This window comes from Hyla sarda, unplaced genomic scaffold, assembly GCF_029499605.1.
Source record: "Hyla sarda isolate aHylSar1 unplaced genomic scaffold, aHylSar1.hap1 scaffold_2420, whole genome shotgun sequence".
Classification (NCBI taxonomy): Eukaryota; Metazoa; Chordata; class Amphibia; order Anura; family Hylidae; genus Hyla; species Hyla sarda.
Genome location: NW_026609106.1, coordinates 18231 through 40149, shown reverse-complemented (window position 1 = coordinate 40149; position 21919 = coordinate 18231). Strand labels below are relative to the sequence as shown.

The window sequence follows — 21919 nt, the reverse complement described above, 5'->3', positions numbered from 1 at the left end:
AACTACAGTGCTATGATGTCACTCACTTCCACAGGCCTTGCAGAGTGTAAACAACAACAACCCAGCTTTGTTGTGTATGTAACCATAGGGATTTGTGATGTCACCTAGAACCTTCACAGCAGCGACAGCTTATGAGGAGCATCAGCACTGCTCTGCCTGAGCAGAACCATCACCGCCATAGGTTGTCAAATAACCCGGATTTAACCCACACAGGTAAGTCCAATGGGGTGCAGGCATGTCCTCTATGCTTACAGCTTCCCGTGGGTGTTGGTTTGATACCGTTTGGGACAGCCAAGGAGGCATCTGCAGGCAACAAAGGTAGGTGTGGTGCTTGTGTGTGTGTTTCCTATGCAGATCCTAAGCCCAGTGTCACATGCAAGTAGGAGGAGTAAGAAGGGTTCCTGGCAAATCCGGGTTATGGATTGCATTTAAAAAGGCCCCGTGGGAGTGCAATGGGCCCCTGTCTTGCTGCTTAGCAATAATGGTATGGGTTTAGGTTCTGCTGTGTGTACTGGTGGTTGACTGCCCCCCAGCCCAGAGTGTGCATGGAAAATTGTCTGGCAGCCTCCCTGACAGCAAGCAGTGATAGTGCCCATGAAGGGGACCTTGTTGGGCCCGCCCCTTTCACGGTTATCGCTTCTCGGCCTTTTGGCTAAGATCAAGTGTAGTATCTGTTCTTATCAGTTTAATATCTGATACGTCCCCTATCTGGGGACCATATATTAAATGGATTTTTGAGAACGGGGGCCGATTTCGAAGCTTGCTTCCGTCGCCCTATGCATTGACCCGATATGGCAGTATCTTCGGGTACAGTGCACCACCCCCTTACAGGGTTAAAAAGAAGATTCCTACTTTCATTGCTACCTGCTTGCTGGCTAGCCAGCTAGCCAGCCCTGTGGGCCTTGCTGCTGCTGCAGCCAAAAAACAAAAGGTGGTGCTGCTGCTGCTTCTGCTTCTGCTTGTGTCTGGCCCCTGTTGGAGCGTCCAGGCACAGGACTTCTGCTGCTGCTGACTAAATGGCCTCCTTAATTGGATCATTTGAGTAGCCAGCACACCTGTGCAGGTAGGGCATGACATGATAGGCAGCTGCCTTGATAGCGGGTGGGTGCTGAATGTTCCTAATTGACAAAATAAGATTAATGCTTATGAAGAAATATAAAATCTCATCCCTTCCCCAATATCGCGCCACACCCCTACCCCTTAATTCCCTGGTTGAACGTGATGGACATATGTCTTTTTTCGACCGTACTAACTATGTAACTATGTAACATAACATGGGGGGGGGGGGGGGGGGGTCTCCTGGCTGTTCACACAGGTGTGTCATTGCCTGTACATTGACCATGCATTGCTTCTGTGGTATTGCAAAGGCAAAGACAAATGCTTCCAGCCATCCATTGCACTAATGATTGGTCATCAGCTGGCTGTCTATGTCCCCGCATCAATATAGACCAAAGTACAGAGGGTTAGGCCTATGCTATTGTGCACCTACCTGATGCATCAGAAGGTGCGAGGCCCTTGCTAAATTCTGTGCACAGACTTTGAGATCTATGCTTTAGACTGTATCTAAACCTGCTCCAACATGGACTGACATTCTGGCCTACTTTCAGCCGATGCGACTTGTCTGTCGCTGAACAGTCGCTTTTTATGTATTCAGCACCTATGTATAATGTTGTAAAAATGCTCTAGAAGCTAAAGTCGCAGAAATGTCACACATATTTGGCCTGCAACTTTCTGTGCGACAAATTCAGACAGGAAAAATCAGTATAAATCCTTAGAAAATTATCCCCCAGTGTCTCCATCTGCTGGCGGTATTGAATAAGCATTGCTGCACTGATGGGGTATGCATTAGACGAAAAAAAAGAAGAAAAAGAAGAATAATACGCCCAGAAAAGAGGCGAAAAGGAGAAAAACGTAAAAAAACGTGAAAAAAAAGTAAGAGGAAGAGAAGGGAAAAAAAGGTGGAAATGGGTTTAAAAGTGATTTCGGCGGAGAAATATATATATATATATATATATATATATATATATATATATATATATATGCGCACACACACACATAGATATAAACGTATTCTCCGTTGAGATATTGCAGCCGCTGCTGTGTCCAGGCCCAGGAGCCTTAGCACTGTGCTGTGATGTCACTCAATACCACTGACATCACTAGGTGTAAACAACATCTCTCCTTTGCTGTGTATGTGACTATGGAGCTGTTTGGTGATGTCGTCTATTACGGCCTTCATAGAAGCAACAGGAGATTGTTGCATCCATCTTGAACCCTCAGAACTACAGTGCTATGATGTCACTCACTTCCACAGGCCTTGCAGAGTGTAAACAACAACAACCCAGCTTTGTTGTGTATGTAACCATAGGGATTTGTGATGTCACCTAGAACCTTCACAGCAGCGACAGCTTTATGAGGAGCATCAGCACTGCTCTGCCTGAGCAGAACCATCACCGCCATAGGTTGTCAAATAACCCGGATTTAACCCACACAGGTAAGTCCAATGGGGTGCAGGCATGTCCTCTATGCTTACAGCTTCCCGTGGGTGTTGGTTTGATACCGTTTGGGGACAGCCAAGGAGGCATCTGCAGGCAACAAAGGTAGGTGTGTGCTTGTGTGTGTGTTTCCTATGCAGATCCTAAGCCCAGTGTCACATGCAAGTAGGAGGAGTAAGAAGGGTTCCTGGCAAATCCGGGTTATGGATTGCATTTAAAAAGGCCCCGTGGGAGTGCAATGGGCCCCTGTCTTGCTGCTTAGCAATAATGGTATGGGTTTAGGTTCTGCTGTGTGTACTGGTGGTTGACTGCCCCCCAGCCCAGAGTGTGCATGGAAAATTGTCTGGCAGCCTCCCTGACAGCAAGCAGTGATAGTGCCCATGAAGGGGACCTTGTTGGGCCCGCCCCTTTCACGGTTATCGCTTCTCGGCCTTTTGGCTAAGATCAAGTGTAGTATCTGTTCTTATCAGTTTAATATCTGATACGTCCCCTATCTGGGGACCATATATTAAATGGATTTTTGAGAACGGGGGCCGATTTCGAAGCTTGCTTCCGTCGCCCTATGCATTGACCCGATATGGCAGTATCTTCGGGTACAGTGCACCACCCCCTTACAGGGTTAAAAAGAAAGATTCCTACTTTCATTGCTACCTGCTTGCTGGCTAGCCAGCTAGCCAGCCCTGTGGGCCTTGCTGCTGCTGCAGCCAAAAAACAAAAGGTGGTGCTGCTGCTGCTTCTGCTGCTTCTTGCTTCTGCTTGTGTCTGGCCCCTGTTGGAGCGTCCAGGCACAGGACTTCTGCTGCTGCTGACTAAATGGCCTCCTTAATTGGATCATTTGAGTAGCCAGCACACCTGTGCAGGTAGGGGCATGACATGATAGGCAGCTGCCTTGATAGCGGGTGGGTGCTGAATGTTCCTAATTGACAAAATAAGATTAATGCTTATGAAGAAATATAAAATCTCATCCCTTCCCCAATATCGCGCCACACCCCTACCCCTTAATTCCCTGGTTGAACGTGATGGACATATGTCTTTTTTCGACCGTACTAACTATGTAACTATGTAACATAACATGGGGGGGGGGGGGGGGGTCTCCTGGCTGTTCACACAGGTGTGTCATTGCTGTACATTGACCATGCATTGCTTCTGTGGTATTGCAAAGGCAAAGACAAATGCTTCCAGCCATCCATTGCACTAATGGATTGGTCATCAGCTGGCTGTCTATGTCCCGCATCAATATAGACCAAAGTACAGAGGGTTAGGCTATGCTATTGTGCACCTACCTGATGCATCAGAAGGTGCGAGGCCCTTGCTAAATTCTGTGCACAGACTTTGAGATCTATGCTTTAGACTGTATCTAAACCTGCTCCAACATGGACTGACATTCTGGCCTACTTTCAGCCGATGCGACTTGTCTGTCGCTGAACAGTCGCTTTTTATGTATTCAGCACCTATGTATAATGTTGTAAAAATGCTCTAGAAGCTAAAGTCGCAGAAATGTCACACATATTTGGCCCTGCAACTTTCTGTGCGACAAATTCAGACAGGAAAAATCAGTATAAATCCTTAGAAAATTATCCCCCAGTGTCTCCATCTGCTGGCGGTATTGAATAAGCATTGCTGCACTGATGGGGTATGCATTAGACGAAAAAAAAGAAGAAAAAGAAGAATAATACGCCCAGAAAAGAGGCGAAAAGGAGAAAAACGTAAAAAAACGTTGAAAAAAAAGTAAGAGGAAGAGAAGGGAAAAAAAGGTGGAAATGGGTTTAAAAGTGATTTCGGCGGAGAAATATATATATATATATATATATATATATATATATATATATATATATATATATGCGCACACACACACATAGATATAAACGTATTCTCCGTTGAGATATTGCAGCCGCTGCTGTGTCCAGGCCCAGGAGCCTTAGCACTGTGCTGTGATGTCACTCAATACCACTGACATCACTAGGTGTAAACAACATCTCTCCTTTGCTGTGTATGTGACTATGGAGCTGTTTGGTGATGTCGTCTATTACGGTATTACGGCCTTCATAGAAGCAACAGGAGATTGTTGCATCCATCTTGAACCCTCAGAACTACAGTGCTATGATGTCACTCACTTCCACAGGCCTTGCAGAGTGTAAACAACAACAACCCAGCTTTGTTGTGTATGTAACCATAGGGATTTGTGATGTCACCTAGAACCTTCACAGCAGCGACAGCTTTATGAGGAGCATCAGCACTGCTCTGCCTGAGCAGAACCATCACCGCCATAGGTTGTCAAATAACCCGGATTTAACCCACACAGGTAAGTCCAATGGGGTGCAGGCATGTCCTCTATGCTTACAGCTTCCCGTGGGTGTTGGTTTGATACCGTTTGGGGACAGCCAAGGAGGCATCTGCAGGCAACAAAGGTAGGTGTGTGCTTGTGTGTGTGTTTCCTATGCAGATCCTAAGCCCAGTGTCACATGCAAGTAGGAGGAGTAAGAAGGGTTCCTGGCAAATCCGGGTTATGGATTGCATTTAAAAAGGCCCCGTGGGAGTGCAATGGGCCCCTGTCTTGCTGCTTAGCAATAATGGTATGGGTTTAGGTTCTGCTGTGTGTACTGGTGGTTGACTGCCCCCCAGCCCAGAGTGTGCATGGAAAATTGTCTGGCAGCCTCCCTGACAGCAAGCAGTGATAGTGCCCATGAAGGGGACCTTGTTGGGCCCGCCCCTTTCACGGTTATCGCTTCTCGGCCTTTTGGCTAAGATCAAGTGTAGTATCTGTTCTTATCAGTTTAATATCTGATACGTCCCCTATCTGGGGACCATATATTAAATGGATTTTTGAGAACGGGGGCCGATTTCGAAGCTTGCTTCCGTCGCCCTATGCATTGACCCGATATGGCAGTATCTTCGGGTACAGTGCACCACCCCCTTACAGGGTTAAAAAGAAAGATTCCTACTTTCATTGCTACCTGCTTGCTGGCTAGCCAGCTAGCCAGCCCTGTGGGCCTTGCTGCTGCTGCAGCCAAAAAACAAAAGGTGGTGCTGCTGCTGCTTCTGCTGCTTCTGCTTCTGCTTGTGTCTGGCCCCTGTTGGAGCGTCCAGGCACAGGACTTCTGCTGCTGCTGACTAAATGGCCTCCTTAATTGGATCATTTGAGTAGCCAGCACACCTGTGCAGGTAGGGCATGACATGATAGGCAGCTGCCTTGATAGCGGGTGGGTGCTGAATGTTCCTAATTGACAAAATAAGATTAATGCTTATGAAGAAATATAAAATCTCATCCCTTCCCCAATATCGCGCCACACCCCTACCCCTTAATTCCCTGGTTGAACGTGATGGACATATGTCTTTTTTCGACCGTACTAACTATGTAACTATGTAACATAACATGGGGGGGGGGGGGGGTCTCCTGGCTGTTCACACAGGTGTGTCATTGCTGTACATTGACCATGCATTGCTTCTGTGGTATTGCAAAGGCAAAGACAAATGCTTCCAGCCATCCATTGCACTAATGGATTGGTCATCAGCTGGCTGTCTATGTCCCGCATCAATATAGACCAAAGTACAGAGGGTTAGGCTATGCTATTGTGCACCTACCTGATGCATCAGAAGGTGCGAGGCCCTTGCTAAATTCTGTGCACAGACTTTGAGATCTATGCTTTAGACTGTATCTAAACCTGCTCCAACATGGACTGACATTCTGGCCTACTTTCAGCCGATGCGACTTGTCTGTCGCTGAACAGTCGCTTTTTATGTATTCAGCACCTATGTATAATGTTGTAAAAATGCTCTAGAAGCTAAAGTCGCAGAAATGTCACACATATTTGGCCTGCAACTTTCTGTGCGACAAATTCAGACAGGAAAAATCAGTATAAATCCTTAGAAAATTATCCCCCAGTGTCTCCATCTGCTGGCGGTATTGAATAAGCATTGCTGCACTGATGGGGTATGCATTAGACGAAAAAAAAGAAGAAAAAGAAGAATAATACGCCCAGAAAAGAGGCGAAAAGGAGAAAAACGTAAAAAAACGTGAAAAAAAAAGTAAGAGGAAGAGAAGGGAAAAAAAGGTGGAAATGGGTTTAAAAGTGATTTCGGCGGAGAAATATATATATATATATATATATATATATATATATATATATATGCGCACACACACACATAGATATAAACGTATTCTCCGTTGAGATATTGCAGCCGCTGCTGTGTCCAGGCCCAGGAGCCTTAGCACTGTGCTGTGATGTCACTCAATACCACTGACATCACTAGGTGTAAACAACATCTCTCCTTTGCTGTGTATGTGACTATGGAGCTGTTTGGTGATGTCGTCTATTACGGCCTTCATAGAAGCAACAGGAGATTGTTGCATCCATCTTGAACCCTCAGAACTACAGTGCTATGATGTCACTCACTTCCACAGGCCTTGCAGAGTGTAAACAACAACAACCCAGCTTTGTTGTGTATGTAACCATAGGGATTTGTGATGTCACCTAGAACCTTCACAGCAGCGACAGCTTTATGAGGAGCATCAGCACTGCTCTGCCTGAGCAGAACCATCACCGCCATAGGTTGTCAAATAACCCGGATTTAACCCACACAGGTAAGTCCAATGGGGTGCAGGCATGTCCTCTATGCTTACAGCTTCCCGTGGGTGTTGGTTTGATACCGTTTGGGGACAGCCAAGGAGGCATCTGCAGGCAACAAAGGTAGGTGTGTGCTTGTGTGTGTGTTTCCTATGCAGATCCTAAGCCCAGTGTCACATGCAAGTAGGAGGAGTAAGAAGGGTTCCTGGCAAATCCGGGTTATGGATTGCATTTAAAAAGGCCCCGTGGGAGTGCAATGGGCCCCTGTCTTGCTGCTTAGCAATAATGGTATGGGTTTAGGTTCTGCTGTGTGTACTGGTGGTTGACTGCCCCCCAGCCCAGAGTGTGCATGGAAAATTGTCTGGCAGCCTCCCTGACAGCAAGCAGTGATAGTGCCCATGAAGGGGACCTTGTTGGGCCCGCCCCTTTCACGGTTATCGCTTCTCGGCCTTTTGGCTAAGATCAAGTGTAGTATCTGTTCTTATCAGTTTAATATCTGATACGTCCCCTATCTGGGGACCATATATTAAATGGATTTTTGAGAACGGGGGCCGATTTCGAAGCTTGCTTCCGTCGCCCTATGCATTGACCCGATATGGCAGTATCTTCGGGTACAGTGCACCACCCCCTTACAGGGTTAAAAAGAAAGATTCCTACTTTCATTGCTACCTGCTTGCTGGCTAGCCAGCTAGCCAGCCCTGTGGGCCTTGCTGCTGCTGCAGCCAAAAAACAAAAGGTGGTGCTGCTGCTGCTTCTGCTGCTTCTGCTTCTGCTTGTGTCTGGCCCCTGTTGGAGCGTCCAGGCACAGGACTTCTGCTGCTGCTGACTAAATGGCCTCCTTAATTGGATCATTTGAGTAGCCAGCACACCTGTGCAGGTAGGGCATGACATGATAGGCAGCTGCCTTGATAGCGGGTGGGTGCTGAATGTTCCTAATTGACAAAATAAGATTAATGCTTATGAAGAAATATAAAATCTCATCCCTTCCCCAATATCGCGCCACACCCCTACCCCTTAATTCCCTGGTTGAACGTGATGGACATATGTCTTTTTTCGACCGTACTAACTATGTAACTATGTAACATAACATGGGGGGGGGGGGGGGGGGGTCTCCTGGCTGTTCACACAGGTGTGTCATTGCTGTACATTGACCATGCATTGCTTCTGTGGTATTGCAAAGGCAAAGACAAATGCTTCCAGCCATCCATTGCACTAATGGATTGGTCATCAGCTGGCTGTCTATGTCCCGCATCAATATAGACCAAAGTACAGAGGGTTAGGCTATGCTATTGTGCACCTACCTGATGCATCAGAAGGTGCGAGGCCCTTGCTAAATTCTGTGCACAGACTTTGAGATCTATGCTTTAGACTGTATCTAAACCTGCTCCAACATGGACTGACATTCTGGCCTACTTTCAGCCGATGCGACTTGTCTGTCGCTGAACAGTCGCTTTTTATGTATTCAGCACCTATGTATAATGTTGTAAAAATGCTCTAGAAGCTAAAGTCGCAGAAATGTCACACATATTTGGCCTGCAACTTTCTGTGCGACAAATTCAGACAGGAAAAATCAGTATAAATCCTTAGAAAATTATCCCCCAGTGTCTCCATCTGCTGGCGGTATTGAATAAGCATTGCTGCACTGATGGGGTATGCATTAGACGAAAAAAAAGAAGAAAAAGAAGAATAATACGCCCAGAAAAGAGGCGAAAAGGAGAAAAACGTAAAAAAACGTGAAGAAAAAGTAAGAGGAAGAGAAGGGAAAAAAAGGTGGAAATGGGTTTAAAAGTGATTTCGGCGGAGAAATATATATATATATATATATATATATATATATATATATATATATGCGCACACACACACATAGATATAAACGTATTCTCCGTTGAGATATTGCAGCCGCTGCTGTGTCCAGGCCCAGGAGCCTTAGCACTGTGCTGTGATGTCACTCAATACCACTGACATCACTAGGTGTAAACAACATCTCTCCTTTGCTGTGTATGTGACTATGGAGCTGTTTGGTGATGTCGTCTATTACGGCCTTCATAGAAGCAACAGGAGATTGTTGCATCCATCTTGAACCCTCAGAACTACAGTGCTATGATGTCACTCACTTCCACAGGCCTTGCAGAGTGTAAACAACAACAACCCAGCTTTGTTGTGTATGTAACCATAGGGATTTGTGATGTCACCTAGAACCTTCACAGCAGCGACAGCTTTATGAGGAGCATCAGCACTGCTCTGCCTGAGCAGAACCATCACCGCCATAGGTTGTCAAATAACCCGGATTTAACCCACACAGGTAAGTCCAATGGGGTGCAGGCATGTCCTCTATGCTTACAGCTTCCCGTGGGTGTTGGTTTGATACCGTTTGGGGACAGCCAAGGAGGCATCTGCAGGCAACAAAGGTAGGTGTGTGCTTGTGTGTGTGTTTCCTATGCAGATCCTAAGCCCAGTGTCACATGCAAGTAGGAGGAGTAAGAAGGGTTCCTGGCAAATCCGGGTTATGGATTGCATTTAAAAAGGCCCCGTGGGAGTGCAATGGGCCCCTGTCTTGCTGCTTAGCAATAATGGTATGGGTTTAGGTTCTGCTGTGTGTACTGGTGGTTGACTGCCCCCCAGCCCAGAGTGTGCATGGAAAATTGTCTGGCAGCCTCCCTGACAGCAAGCAGTGATAGTGCCCATGAAGGGGACCTTGTTGGGCCCGCCCCTTTCACGGTTATCGCTTCTCGGCCTTTTGGCTAAGATCAAGTGTAGTATCTGTTCTTATCAGTTTAATATCTGATACGTCCCCTATCTGGGGACCATATATTAAATGGATTTTTGAGAACGGGGGCCGATTTCGAAGCTTGCTTCCGTCGCCCTATGCATTGACCCGATATGGCAGTATCTTCGGGTACAGTGCACCACCCCCTTACAGGGTTAAAAAGAAAGATTCCTACTTTCATTGCTACCTGCTTGCTGGCTAGCCAGCTAGCCAGCCCTGTGGGCCTTGCTGCTGCTGCAGCCAAAAAACAAAAGGTGGTGCTGCTGCTGCTTCTGCTGCTTCTGCTTCTGCTTGTGTCTGGCCCCTGTTGGAGCGTCCAGGCACAGGACTTCTGCTTCTGCTGACTAAATGGCCTCCTTAATTGGATCATTTGAGTAGCCAGCACACCTGTGCAGGTAGGGCATGACATGATAGGCAGCTGCCTTGATAGCGGGTGGGTGCTGAATGTTCCTAATTGACAAAATAAGATTAATGCTTATGAAGAAATATAAAATCTCATCCCTTCCCCAATATCGCGCCACACCCCTACCCCTTAATTCCCTGGTTGAACGTGATGGACATATGTCTTTTTTCGACCGTACTAACTATGTAACTATGTAACATAACATGGGGGGGGGGGGGGGGGTCTCCTGGCTGTTCACACAGGTGTGTCATTGCTGTACATTGACCATGCATTGCTTCTGTGGTATTGCAAAGGCAAAGACAAATGCTTCCAGCCATCCATTGCACTAATGGATTGGTCATCAGCTGGCTGTCTATGTCCCGCATCAATATAGACCAAAGTACAGAGGGTTAGGCTATGCTATTGTGCACCTACCTGATGCATCAGAAGGTGCGAGGCCCTTGCTAAATTCTGCTGTGCACAGACTTTGAGATCTATGCTTTAGACTGTATCTAAACCTGCTCCAACATGGACTGACATTCTGGCCTACTTTCAGCCGATGCGACTTGTCTGTCGCTGAACAGTCGCTTTTTATGTATTCAGCACCTATGTATAATGTTGTAAAAATGCTCTAGAAGCTAAAGTCGCAGAAATGTCACACATATTTGGCCTGCAACTTTCTGTGCGACAAATTCAGACAGGAAAAATCAGTATAAATCCTTAGAAAATTATCCCCCAGTGTCTCCATCTGCTGGCGGTATTGAATAAGCATTGCTGCACTGATGGGGTATGCATTAGACGAAAAAAAAGAAGAAAAAGAAGAATAATACGCCCAGAAAAGAGGCGAAAAGGAGAAAAACGTAAAAAAACGTGAAAAAAAAGTAAGAGGAAGAGAAGGGAAAAAAAGGTGGAAATGGGTTTAAAAGTGATTTCGGCGGAGAATATATATATATATATATATATATATATATATATATATATATATATGCGCACACACACACATAGATATAAACGTATTCTCCGTTGAGATATTGCAGCCGCTGCTGTGTCCAGGCCCAGGAGCCTTAGCACTGTGCTGTGATGTCACTCAATACCACTGACATCACTAGGTGTAAACAACATCTCTCCTTTGCTGTGTATGTGACTATGGAGCTGTTTGGTGATGTCGTCTATTACGGCCTTCATAGAAGCAACAGGAGATTGTTGCATCCATCTTGAACCCTCAGAACTACAGTGCTATGATGTCACTCACTTCCACAGGCCTTGCAGAGTGTAAACAACAACAACCCAGCTTTGTTGTGTATGTAACCATAGGGATTTGTGATGTCACCTAGAACCTTCACAGCAGCGACAGCTTTATGAGGAGCATCAGCACTGCTCTGCCTGAGCAGAACCATCACCGCCATAGGTTGTCAAATAACCCGGATTTAACCCACACAGGTAAGTCCAATGGGGTGCAGGCATGTCCTCTATGCTTACAGCTTCCCGTGGGTGTTGGTTTGATACCGTTTGGGGACAGCCAAGGAGGCATCTGCAGGCAACAAAGGTAGGTGTGTGCTTGTGTGTGTGTTTCCTATGCAGATCCTAAGCCCAGTGTCACATGCAAGTAGGAGGAGTAAGAAGGGTTCCTGGCAAATCCGGGTTATGGATTGCATTTAAAAAGGCCCCGTGGGAGTGCAATGGGCCCCTGTCTTGCTGCTTAGCAATAATGGTATGGGTTTAGGTTCTGCTGTGTGTACTGGTGGTTGACTGCCCCCCAGCCCAGAGTGTGCATGGAAAATTGTCTGGCAGCCTCCCTGACAGCAAGCAGTGATAGTGCCCATGAAGGGGACCTTGTTGGGCCCGCCCCTTTCACGGTTATCGCTTCTCGGCCTTTTGGCTAAGATCAAGTGTAGTATCTGTTCTTATCAGTTTAATATCTGATACGTCCCCTATCTGGGGACCATATATTAAATGGATTTTTGAGAACGGGGGCCGATTTCGAAGCTTGCTTCCGTCGCCCTATGCATTGACCCGATATGGCAGTATCTTCGGGTACAGTGCACCACCCCCTTACAGGGTTAAAAAGAAAGATTCCTACTTTCATTGCTACCTGCTTGCTGGCTAGCCAGCTAGCCAGCCCTGTGGGCCTTGCTGCTGCTGCAGCCAAAAAACAAAAGGTGGTGCTGCTGCTGCTTCTGCTGCTTCTGCTTGTGTCTGGCCCCTGTTGGAGCGTCCAGGCACAGGACTTCTGCTGCTGCTGACTAAATGGCCTCCTTAATTGGATCATTTGAGTAGCCAGCACACCTGTGCAGGTAGGGCATGACATGATAGGCAGCTGCCTTGATAGCGGGTGGGTGCTGAATGTTCCTAATTGACAAAATAAGATTAATGCTTATGAAGAAATATAAAATCTCATCCCTTCCCCAATATCGCGCCACACCCCTACCCCTTAATTCCCTGGTTGAACGTGATGGACATATGTCTTTTTTCGACCGTACTAACTATGTAACTATGTAACATAACATGGGGGGGGGGGGGGGGGGTCTCCTGGCTGTTCACACAGGTGTGTCATTGCTGTACATTGACCATGCATTGCTTCTGTGGTATTGCAAAGGCAAAGACAAATGCTTCCAGCCATCCATTGCACTAATGGATTGGTCATCAGCTGGCTGTCTATGTCCCGCATCAATATAGACCAAAGTACAGAGGGTTAGGCTATGCTATTGTGCACCTACCTGATGCATCAGAAGGTGCGAGGCCCTTGCTAAATTCTGTGCACAGACTTTGAGATCTATGCTTTAGACTGTATCTAAACCTGCTCCAACATGGACTGACATTCTGGCCTACTTTCAGCCGATGCGACTTGTCTGTCGCTGAACAGTCGCTTTTTATGTATTCAGCACCTATGTATAATGTTGTAAAAATGCTCTAGAAGCTAAAGTCGCAGAAATGTCACACATATTTGGCCTGCAACTTTCTGTGCGACAAATTCAGACAGGAAAAATCAGTATAAATCCTTAGAAAATTATCCCCCAGTGTCTCCATCTGCTGGCGGTATTGAATAAGCATTGCTGCACTGATGGGGTATGCATTAGACGAAAAAAAAGAAGAAAAAGAAGAATAATACGCCCAGAAAAGAGGCGAAAAGGAGAAAAACGTAAAAAAACGTGAAAAAAAAGTAAGAGGAAGAGAAGGGAAAAAAAGGTGGAAATGGGTTTAAAAGTGATTTCGGCGGAGAAATATATATATATATATATATATATATATATATATATATATATATGCGCACACACACACATAGATATAAACGTATTCTCCGTTGAGATATTGCAGCCGCTGCTGTGTCCAGGCCCAGGAGCCTTAGCACTGTGCTGTGATGTCACTCAATACCACTGACATCACTAGGTGTAAACAACATCTCTCCTTTGCTGTGTATGTGACTATGGAGCTGTTTGGTGATGTCGTCTATTACGGCCTTCATAGAAGCAACAGGAGATTGTTGCATCCATCTTGAACCCTCAGAACTACAGTGCTATGATGTCACTCACTTCCACAGGCCTTGCAGAGTGTAAACAACAACAACCCAGCTTTGTTGTGTATGTAACCATAGGGATTTGTGATGTCACCTAGAACCTTCACAGCAGCGACAGCTTTATGAGGAGCATCAGCACTGCTCTGCCTGAGCAGAACCATCACCGCCATAGGTTGTCAAATAACCCGGATTTAACCCACACAGGTAAGTCCAATGGGGTGCAGGCATGTCCTCTATGCTTACAGCTTCCCGTGGGTGTTGGTTTGATACCGTTTGGGGACAGCCAAGGAGGCATCTGCAGGCAACAAAGGTAGGTGTGTGCTTGTGTGTGTGTTTCCTATGCAGATCCTAAGCCCAGTGTCACATGCAAGTAGGAGGAGTAAGAAGGGTTCCTGGCAAATCCGGGTTATGGATTGCATTTAAAAAGGCCCCGTGGGAGTGCAATGGGCCCCTGTCTTGCTGCTTAGCAATAATGGTATGGGTTTAGGTTCTGCTGTGTGTACTGGTGGTTGACTGCCCCCCAGCCCAGAGTGTGCATGGAAAATTGTCTGGCAGCCTCCCTGACAGCAAGCAGTGATAGTGCCCATGAAGGGGACCTTGTTGGGCCCGCCCCTTTCACGGTTATCGCTTCTCGGCCTTTTGGCTAAGATCAAGTGTAGTATCTGTTCTTATCAGTTTAATATCTGATACGTCCCCTATCTGGGGACCATATATTAAATGGATTTTTGAGAACGGGGGCCGATTTCGAAGCTTGCTTCCGTCGCCCTATGCATTGACCCGATATGGCAGTATCTTCGGGTACAGTGCACCACCCCCTTACAGGGTTAAAAAGAAAGATTCCTACTTTCATTGCTACCTGCTTGCTGGCTAGCCAGCTAGCCAGCCCTGTGGGCCTTGCTGCTGCTGCAGCCAAAAAACAAAAGGTGGTGCTGCTGCTGCTTCTGCTGCTTCTGCTTCTGCTTGTGTCTGGCCCCTGTTGGAGCGTCCAGGCACAGGACTTCTGCTGCTGCTGACTAAATGGCCTCCTTAATTGGATCATTTGAGTAGCCAGCACACCTGTGCAGGTAGGGCATGACATGATAGGCAGCTGCCTTGATAGCGGGTGGGTGCTGAATGTTCCTAATTGACAAAATAAGATTAATGCTTATGAAGAAATATAAAATCTCATCCCTTCCCCAATATCGCGCCACACCCCTACCCCTTAATTCCCTGGTTGAACGTGATGGACATATGTCTTTTTTCGACCGTACTAACTATGTAACTATGTAACATAACATGGGGGGGGGGGGGGGGTCTCCTGGCTGTTCACACAGGTGTGTCATTGCTGTACATTGACCATGCATTGCTTCTGTGGTATTGCAAAGGCAAAGACAAATGCTTCCAGCCATCCATTGCACTAATGGATTGGTCATCAGCTGGCTGTCTATGTCCCGCATCAATATAGACCAAAGTACAGAGGGTTAGGCTATGCTATTGTGCACCTACCTGATGCATCAGAAGGTGCGAGGCCCTTGCTAAATTCTGTGCACAGACTTTGAGATCTATGCTTTAGACTGTATCTAAACCTGCTCCAACATGGACTGACATTCTGGCCTACTTTCAGCCGATGCGACTTGTCTGTCGCTGAACAGTCGCTTTTTATGTATTCAGCACCTATGTATAATGTTGTAAAAATGCTCTAGAAGCTAAAGTCGCAGAAATGTCACACATATTTGGCCTGCAACTTTCTGTGCAACAAATTCAGACAGGAAAAATCAGTATAAATCCTTAGAAAATTATCCCCCAGTGTCTCCATCTGCTGGCGGTATTGAATAAGCATTGCTGCACTGATGGGGTATGCATTAGACGAAAAAAAAGAAGAAAAAGAAGAATAATACGCCCAGAAAAGAGGCGAAAAGGAGAAAAACGTAAAAAAACGTGAAAAAAAAGTAAGAGGAAGAGAAGGGAAAAAAAGGTGGAAATGGGTTTAAAAGTGATTTCGGCGGAGAAATATATATATATATATATATATATATATATATATATATATATGCGCACACACACACATAGATATAAACGTATTCTCCGTTGAGATATTGCAGCCGCTGCTGTGTCCAGGCCCAGGAGCCTTAGCACTGTGCTGTGATGTCACTCAATACCACTGACATCACTAGGTGTAAACAACATCTCTCCTTTGCTGTGTATGTGACTATGGAGCTGTTTGGTGATGTCGTCTATTACGGCCTTCATAGAAGCAACAGGAGATTGTTGCATCCATCTTGAACCCTCAGAACTACAGTGCTATGATGTCACTCACTTCCACAGGCCTTGCAGAGTGTAAACAACAACAACCCAGCTTTGTTGTGTATGTAACCATAGGGATTTGTGATGTCACCTAGAACCTTCACAGCAGCGACAGCTTTATGAGGAGCATCAGCACTGCTCTGCCTGAGCAGAACCATCACCGCCATAGGTTGTCAAATAACCCGGATTTAACCCACACAGGTAAGTCCAATGGGGTGCAGGCATGTCCTCTATGCTTACAGCTTCCCGTGGGTGTTGGTTTGATACCGTTTGGGGACAGCCAAGGAGGCATCTGCAGGCAACAAAGGTAGGTGTGTGCTTGTGTGTGTGTTTCCTATGCAGATCCTAAGCCCAGTGTCACATGCAAGTAGGAGGAGTAAGAAGGGTTCCTGGCAAATCCGGGTTATGGATTGCATTTAAAAAGGCCCCGTGGGAGTGCAATGGGCCCCTGTCTTGCTGCTTAGCAATAATGGTATGGGTTTAGGTTCTGCTGTGTGTACTGGTGGTTGACTGCCCCCCAGCCCAGAGTGTGCATGGAAAATTGTCTGGCAGCCTCCCTGACAGCAAGCAGTGATAGTGCCCATGAAGGGGACCTTGTTGGGCCCGCCCCTTTCACGGTTATCGCTTCTCGGCCTTTTGGCTAAGATCAAGTGTAGTATCTGTTCTTATCAGTTTAATATCTGATACGTCCCCTATCTGGGGACCATATATTAAATGGATTTTTGAGAACGGGGGCCGATTTCGAAGCTTGCTTCCGTCGCCCTATGCATTGACCCGATATGGCAGTATCTTCGGGTACAGTGCACCACCCCCTTACAGGGTTAAAAAGAAAGATTCCTACTTTCATTGCTACCTGCTTGCTGGCTAGCCAGCTAGCCAGCCCTGTGGGCCTTGCTGCTGCTGCAGCCAAAAAACAAAAGGTGGTGCTGCTGCTGCTTCTGCTGCTTCTGCTTCTGCTTGTGTCTGGCCCCTGTTGGAGCGTCCAGGCACAGGACTTCTGCTGCTGCTGACTAAATGGCCTCCTTAATTGGATCATTTGAGTAGCCAGCACACCTGTGCAGGTAGGGCATGACATGATAGGCAGCTGCCTTGATAGCGGGTGGGTGCTGAATGTTCCTAATTGACAAAATAAGATTAATGCTTATGAAGAAATATAAAATCTCATCCCTTCCCCAATATCGCGCCACACCCCTACCCCTTAATTCCCTGGTTGAACGTGATGGACATATGTCTTTTTTCGACCGTACTAACTATGTAACTATGTAACATAACATGGGGGGGGGGGGGGGGGTCTCCTGGCTGTTCACACAGGTGTGTCATTGCTGTACATTGACCATGCATTGCTTCTGTGGTATTGCAAAGGCAAAGACAAATGCTTCCAGCCATCCATTGCACTAATGGATTGGTCATCAGCTGGCTGTCTATGTCCCGCATCAATATAGACCAAAGTACAGAGGGTTAGGCTATGCTATTGTGCACCTACCTGATGCATCAGAAGGTGCGAGGCCCTTGCTAAATTCTGTGCACAGACTTTGAGATCTATGCTTTAGACTGTATCTAAACCTGCTCCAACATGGACTGACATTCTGGCCTACTTTCAGCCGATGCGACTTGTCTGTCGCTGAACAGTCGCTTTTTATGTATTCAGCACCTATGTATAATGTTGTAAAAATGCTCTAGAAGCTAAAGTCGCAGAAATGTCACACATATTTGGCCTGCAACTTTCTGTGCGACAAATTCAGACAGGAAAAATCAGTATAAATCCTTAGAAAATTATCCCCCAGTGTCTCCCTCTGCTGGCGGTATTGAATAAGCATTGCTGCACTGATGGGGTATGCATTAGACGAAAAAAAAGAAGAAAAAGAAGAATAATACGCCCAGAAAAGAGGCGAAAAGGAGAAAAACGTAAAAAAACGTGAAAAAAAAGTAAGAGGAAGAGAAGGGAAAAAAAGGTGGAAATGGGTTTAAAAGTGATTTCGGCGGAGAAATATATATATATATATATATATATATATATATATATATATATGCGCACACACACACATAGATATAAACGTATTCTCCGTTGAGATATTGCAGCCGCTGCTGTGTCCAGGCCCAGGAGCCTTAGCACTGTGCTGTGATGTCACTCAATACCACTGACATCACTAGGTGTAAACAACATCTCTCCTTTGCTGTGTATGTGACTATGGAGCTGTTTGGTGATGTCGTCTATTACGGCCTTCATAGAAGCAACAGGAGATTGTTGCATCCATCTTGAACCCTCAGAACTACAGTGCTATGATGTCACTCACTTCCACAGGCCTTGCAGAGTGTAAACAACAACAACCCAGCTTTGTTGTGTATGTAACCATAGGGATTTGTGATGTCACCTAGAACCTTCACAGCAGCGACAGCTTTATGAGGAGCATCAGCACTGCTCTGCCTGAGCAGAACCATCACCGCCATAGGTTGTCAAATAACCCGGATTTAACCCACACAGGTAAGTCCAATGGGGTGCAGGCATGTCCTCTATGCTTACAGCTTCCCGTGGGTGTTGGTTTGATACCGTTTGGGGACAGCCAAGGAGGCATCTGCAGGCAACAAAGGTAGGTGTGTGCTTGTGTGTGTGTTTCCTATGCAGATCCTAAGCCCAGTGTCACATGCAAGTAGGAGGAGTAAGAAGGGTTCCTGGCAAATCCGGGTTATGGATTGCATTTAAAAAGGCCCCGTGGGAGTGCAATGGGCCCCTGTCTTGCTGCTTAGCAATAATGGTATGGGTTTAGGTTCTGCTGTGTGTACTGGTGGTTGACTGCCCCCCAGCCCAGAGTGTGCATGGAAAATTGTCTGGCAGCCTCCCTGACAGCAAGCAGTGATAGTGCCCATGAAGGGGACCTTGTTGGGCCCGCCCCTTTCACGGTTATCGCTTCTCGGCCTTTTGGCTAAGATCAAGTGTAGTATCTGTTCTTATCAGTTTAATATCTGATACGTCCCCTATCTGGGGACCATATATTAAATGGATTTTTGAGAACGGGGGCCGATTTCGAAGCTTGCTTCCGTCGCCCTATGCATTGACCCGATATGGCAGTATCTTCGGGTACAGTGCACCACCCCCTTACAGGGTTAAAAAGAAAGATTCCTACTTTCATTGCTACCTGCTTGCTGGCTAGCCAGCTAGCCAGCCCTGTGGGCCTTGCTGCTGCTGCAGCCAAAAAACAAAAGGTGGTGCTGCTGCTGCTTCTGCTGCTTCTGCTTCTGCTTGTGTCTGGCCCCTGTTGGAGCGTCCAGGCACAGGACTTCTGCTGCTGCTGACTAAATGGCCTCCTTAATTGGATCATTTGAGTAGCCAGCACACCTGTGCAGGTAGGGCATGACATGATAGGCAGCTGCCTTGATAGCGGGTGGGTGCTGAATGTTCCTAATTGACAAAATAAGATTAATGCTTATGAAGAAATATAAAATCTCATCCCTTCCCCAATATCGCGCCACACCCCTACCCCTTAATTCCCTGGTTGAACGTGATGGACATATGTCTTTTTTCGACCGTACTAACTATGTAACTATGTAACATAACATGGGGGGGGGGGGGGGGGGGTCTCCTGGCTGTTCACACAGGTGTGTCATTGCTGTACATTGACCATGCATTGCTTCTGTGGTATTGCAAAGGCAAAGACAAATGCTTCCAGCCATCCATTGCACTAATGGATTGGTCATCAGCTGGCTGTCTATGTCCCGCATCAATATAGACCAAAGTACAGAGGGTTAGGCTATGCTATTGTGCACCTACCTGATGCATCAGAAGGTGCGAGGCCCTTGCTAAATTCTGTGCACAGACTTTGAGATCTATGCTTTAGACTGTATCTAAACCTGCTCCAACATGGACTGACATTCTGGCCTACTTTCAGCCGATGCGACTTGTCTGTCGCTGAACAGTCGCTTTTTATGTATTCAGCACCTATGTATAATGTTGTAAAAATGCTCTAGAAGCTAAAGTCGCAGAAATGTCACACATATTTGGCCTGCAACTTTCTGTGCGACAAATTCAGACAGGAAAAATCAGTATAAATCCTTAGAAAATTATCCCCCAGTGTCTCCATCTGCTGGCGGTATTGAATAAGCATTGCTGCACTGATGGGGTATGCATTAGACGAAAAAAAAAGAAGAAAAAGAAGAATAATACGCCCAGAAAAGAGGCGAAAAGGAGAAAAACGTAAAAAAACGTGAAAAAAAAGTAAGAGGAAGAGAAGGGAAAAAAAGGTGGAAATGGGTTTAAAAGTGATTTCGGCGGAGAAATATATATATATATATATATATATATATATATATATATATATATGCGCACACACACACATAGATATAAACGTATTCTCCGTTGAGATATTGCAGCCGCTGCTGTGTCCAGGCCCAGGAGCCTTAGCACTGTGCTGTGATGTCACTCAATACCACTGACATCACTAGGTGTAAACAACATCTCTCCTTTGCTGTGTATGTGACTATGGAGCTGTTTGGTGATGTCGTCTATTACGGCCTTCATAGAAGCAACAGGAGATTGTTGCATCCATCTTGAACCCTCAGAACTACAGTGCTATGATGTCACTCACTTCCACAGGCCTTGCAGAGTGTAAACAACAACAACCCAGCTTTGTTGTGTATGTAACCATAGGGATTTGTGATGTCACCTAGAACCTTCACAGCAGCGACAGCTTTATGAGGAGCATCAGCACTGCTCTGCCTGAGCAGAACCATCACCGCCATAGGTTGTCAAATAACCCGGATTTAACCCACACAGGTAAGTCCAATGGGGTGCAGGCATGTCCTCTATGCTTACAGCTTCCCGTGGGTGTTGGTTTGATACCGTTTGGGGACAGCCAAGGAGGCATCTGCAGGCAACAAAGGTAGGTGTGTGCTTGTGTATGTGTTTCCTATGCAGATCCTAAGCCCAGTGTCACATGCAAGTAGGAGGAGTAAGAAGGGTTCCTGGCAAATCCGGGTTATGGATTGCATTTAAAAAGGCCCCGTGGGAGTGCAATGGGCCCCTGTCTTGCTGCTTAGCAATAATGGTATGGGTTTAGGTTCTGCTGTGTGTACTGGTGGTTGACTGCCCCCCAGCCCAGAGTGTGCATGGAAAATTGTCTGGCAGCCTCCCTGACAGCAAGCAGTGATAGTGCCCATGAAGGGGACCTTGTTGGGCCCGCCCCTTTCACGGTTATCGCTTCTCGGCCTTTTGGCTAAGATCAAGTGTAGTATCTGTTCTTATCAGTTTAATATCTGATACGTCCCCTATCTGGGGACCATATATTAAATGGATTTTTGAGAACGGGGGCCGATTTCGAAGCTTGCTTCCGTCGCCCTATGCATTGACCCGATATGGCAGTATCTTCGGGTACAGTGCACCACCCCCTTACAGGGTTAAAAAGAAAGATTCCTACTTTCATTGCTACCTGCTTGCTGGCTAGCCAGCTAGCCAGCCCTGTGGGCCTTGCTGCTGCTGCAGCCAAAAAACAAAAGGTGGTGCTGCTGCTGCTTCTGCTGCTTCTGCTTCTGCTTGTGTCTGGCCCCTGTTGGAGCGTCCAGGCACAGGACTTCTGCTGCTGCTGACTAAATGGCCTCCTTAATTGGATCATTTGAGTAGCCAGCACACCTGTGCAGGTAGGGCATGACATGATAGGCAGCTGCCTTGATAGCGGGTGGGTGCTGAATGTTCCTAATTGACAAAATAAGATTAATGCTTATGAAGAAATATAAAATCTCATCCCTTCCCCAATATCGCGCCACACCCCTACCCCTTAATTCCCTGGTTGAACGTGATGGACATATGTCTTTTTTCGACCGTACTAACTATGTAACTATGTAACATAACATGGGGGGGGGGGGGTCTCCTGGCTGTTCACACAGGTGTGTCATTGCTGTACATTGACCATGCATTGCTTCTGT

The 21919-nt window shown here is 46.5% G+C and overlaps 10 non-coding genes across 10 annotated transcripts; all 10 read left to right on the top strand.

Moving 5' to 3' along the window:
* The first annotated feature begins 632 nt into the window (after positions 1–632).
* On the top strand, positions 633–823 carry LOC130323047 (U2 spliceosomal RNA). Its single transcript, XR_008868432.1, has one exon. It is a non-coding gene; the product is annotated as a U2 spliceosomal RNA (small nuclear RNA).
* Positions 824–2913: 2090 nt separating this feature from the next.
* Positions 2914–3104, top strand: LOC130323046 (U2 spliceosomal RNA). Its single transcript, XR_008868431.1, has one exon. It is a non-coding gene; the product is annotated as a U2 spliceosomal RNA (small nuclear RNA).
* A 2112-nt stretch (positions 3105–5216) lies between these two features.
* On the top strand, positions 5217–5407 carry LOC130323045 (U2 spliceosomal RNA). Its single transcript, XR_008868430.1, has one exon. It is a non-coding gene; the product is annotated as a U2 spliceosomal RNA (small nuclear RNA).
* A 2089-nt stretch (positions 5408–7496) lies between these two features.
* Positions 7497–7687, top strand: LOC130323043 (U2 spliceosomal RNA). Its single transcript, XR_008868428.1, has one exon. It is a non-coding gene; the product is annotated as a U2 spliceosomal RNA (small nuclear RNA).
* Positions 7688–9781: 2094 nt separating this feature from the next.
* On the top strand, positions 9782–9972 carry LOC130323042 (U2 spliceosomal RNA). The gene has a single exon (XR_008868427.1). It is a non-coding gene; the product is annotated as a U2 spliceosomal RNA (small nuclear RNA).
* A 2096-nt stretch (positions 9973–12068) lies between these two features.
* On the top strand, positions 12069–12259 carry LOC130323041 (U2 spliceosomal RNA). Its single transcript, XR_008868426.1, has one exon. It is a non-coding gene; the product is annotated as a U2 spliceosomal RNA (small nuclear RNA).
* Positions 12260–14346: 2087 nt separating this feature from the next.
* LOC130323040 (U2 spliceosomal RNA) lies at positions 14347–14537 on the top strand. The gene has a single exon (XR_008868425.1). It is a non-coding gene; the product is annotated as a U2 spliceosomal RNA (small nuclear RNA).
* Positions 14538–16626: 2089 nt separating this feature from the next.
* LOC130323039 (U2 spliceosomal RNA) lies at positions 16627–16817 on the top strand. The gene has a single exon (XR_008868424.1). It is a non-coding gene; the product is annotated as a U2 spliceosomal RNA (small nuclear RNA).
* Positions 16818–18907: 2090 nt separating this feature from the next.
* Positions 18908–19098, top strand: LOC130323037 (U2 spliceosomal RNA). The gene has a single exon (XR_008868423.1). It is a non-coding gene; the product is annotated as a U2 spliceosomal RNA (small nuclear RNA).
* Positions 19099–21193: 2095 nt separating this feature from the next.
* Positions 21194–21384, top strand: LOC130323036 (U2 spliceosomal RNA). Its single transcript, XR_008868422.1, has one exon. It is a non-coding gene; the product is annotated as a U2 spliceosomal RNA (small nuclear RNA).
* Positions 21385–21919: the final 535 nt, after the last annotated feature.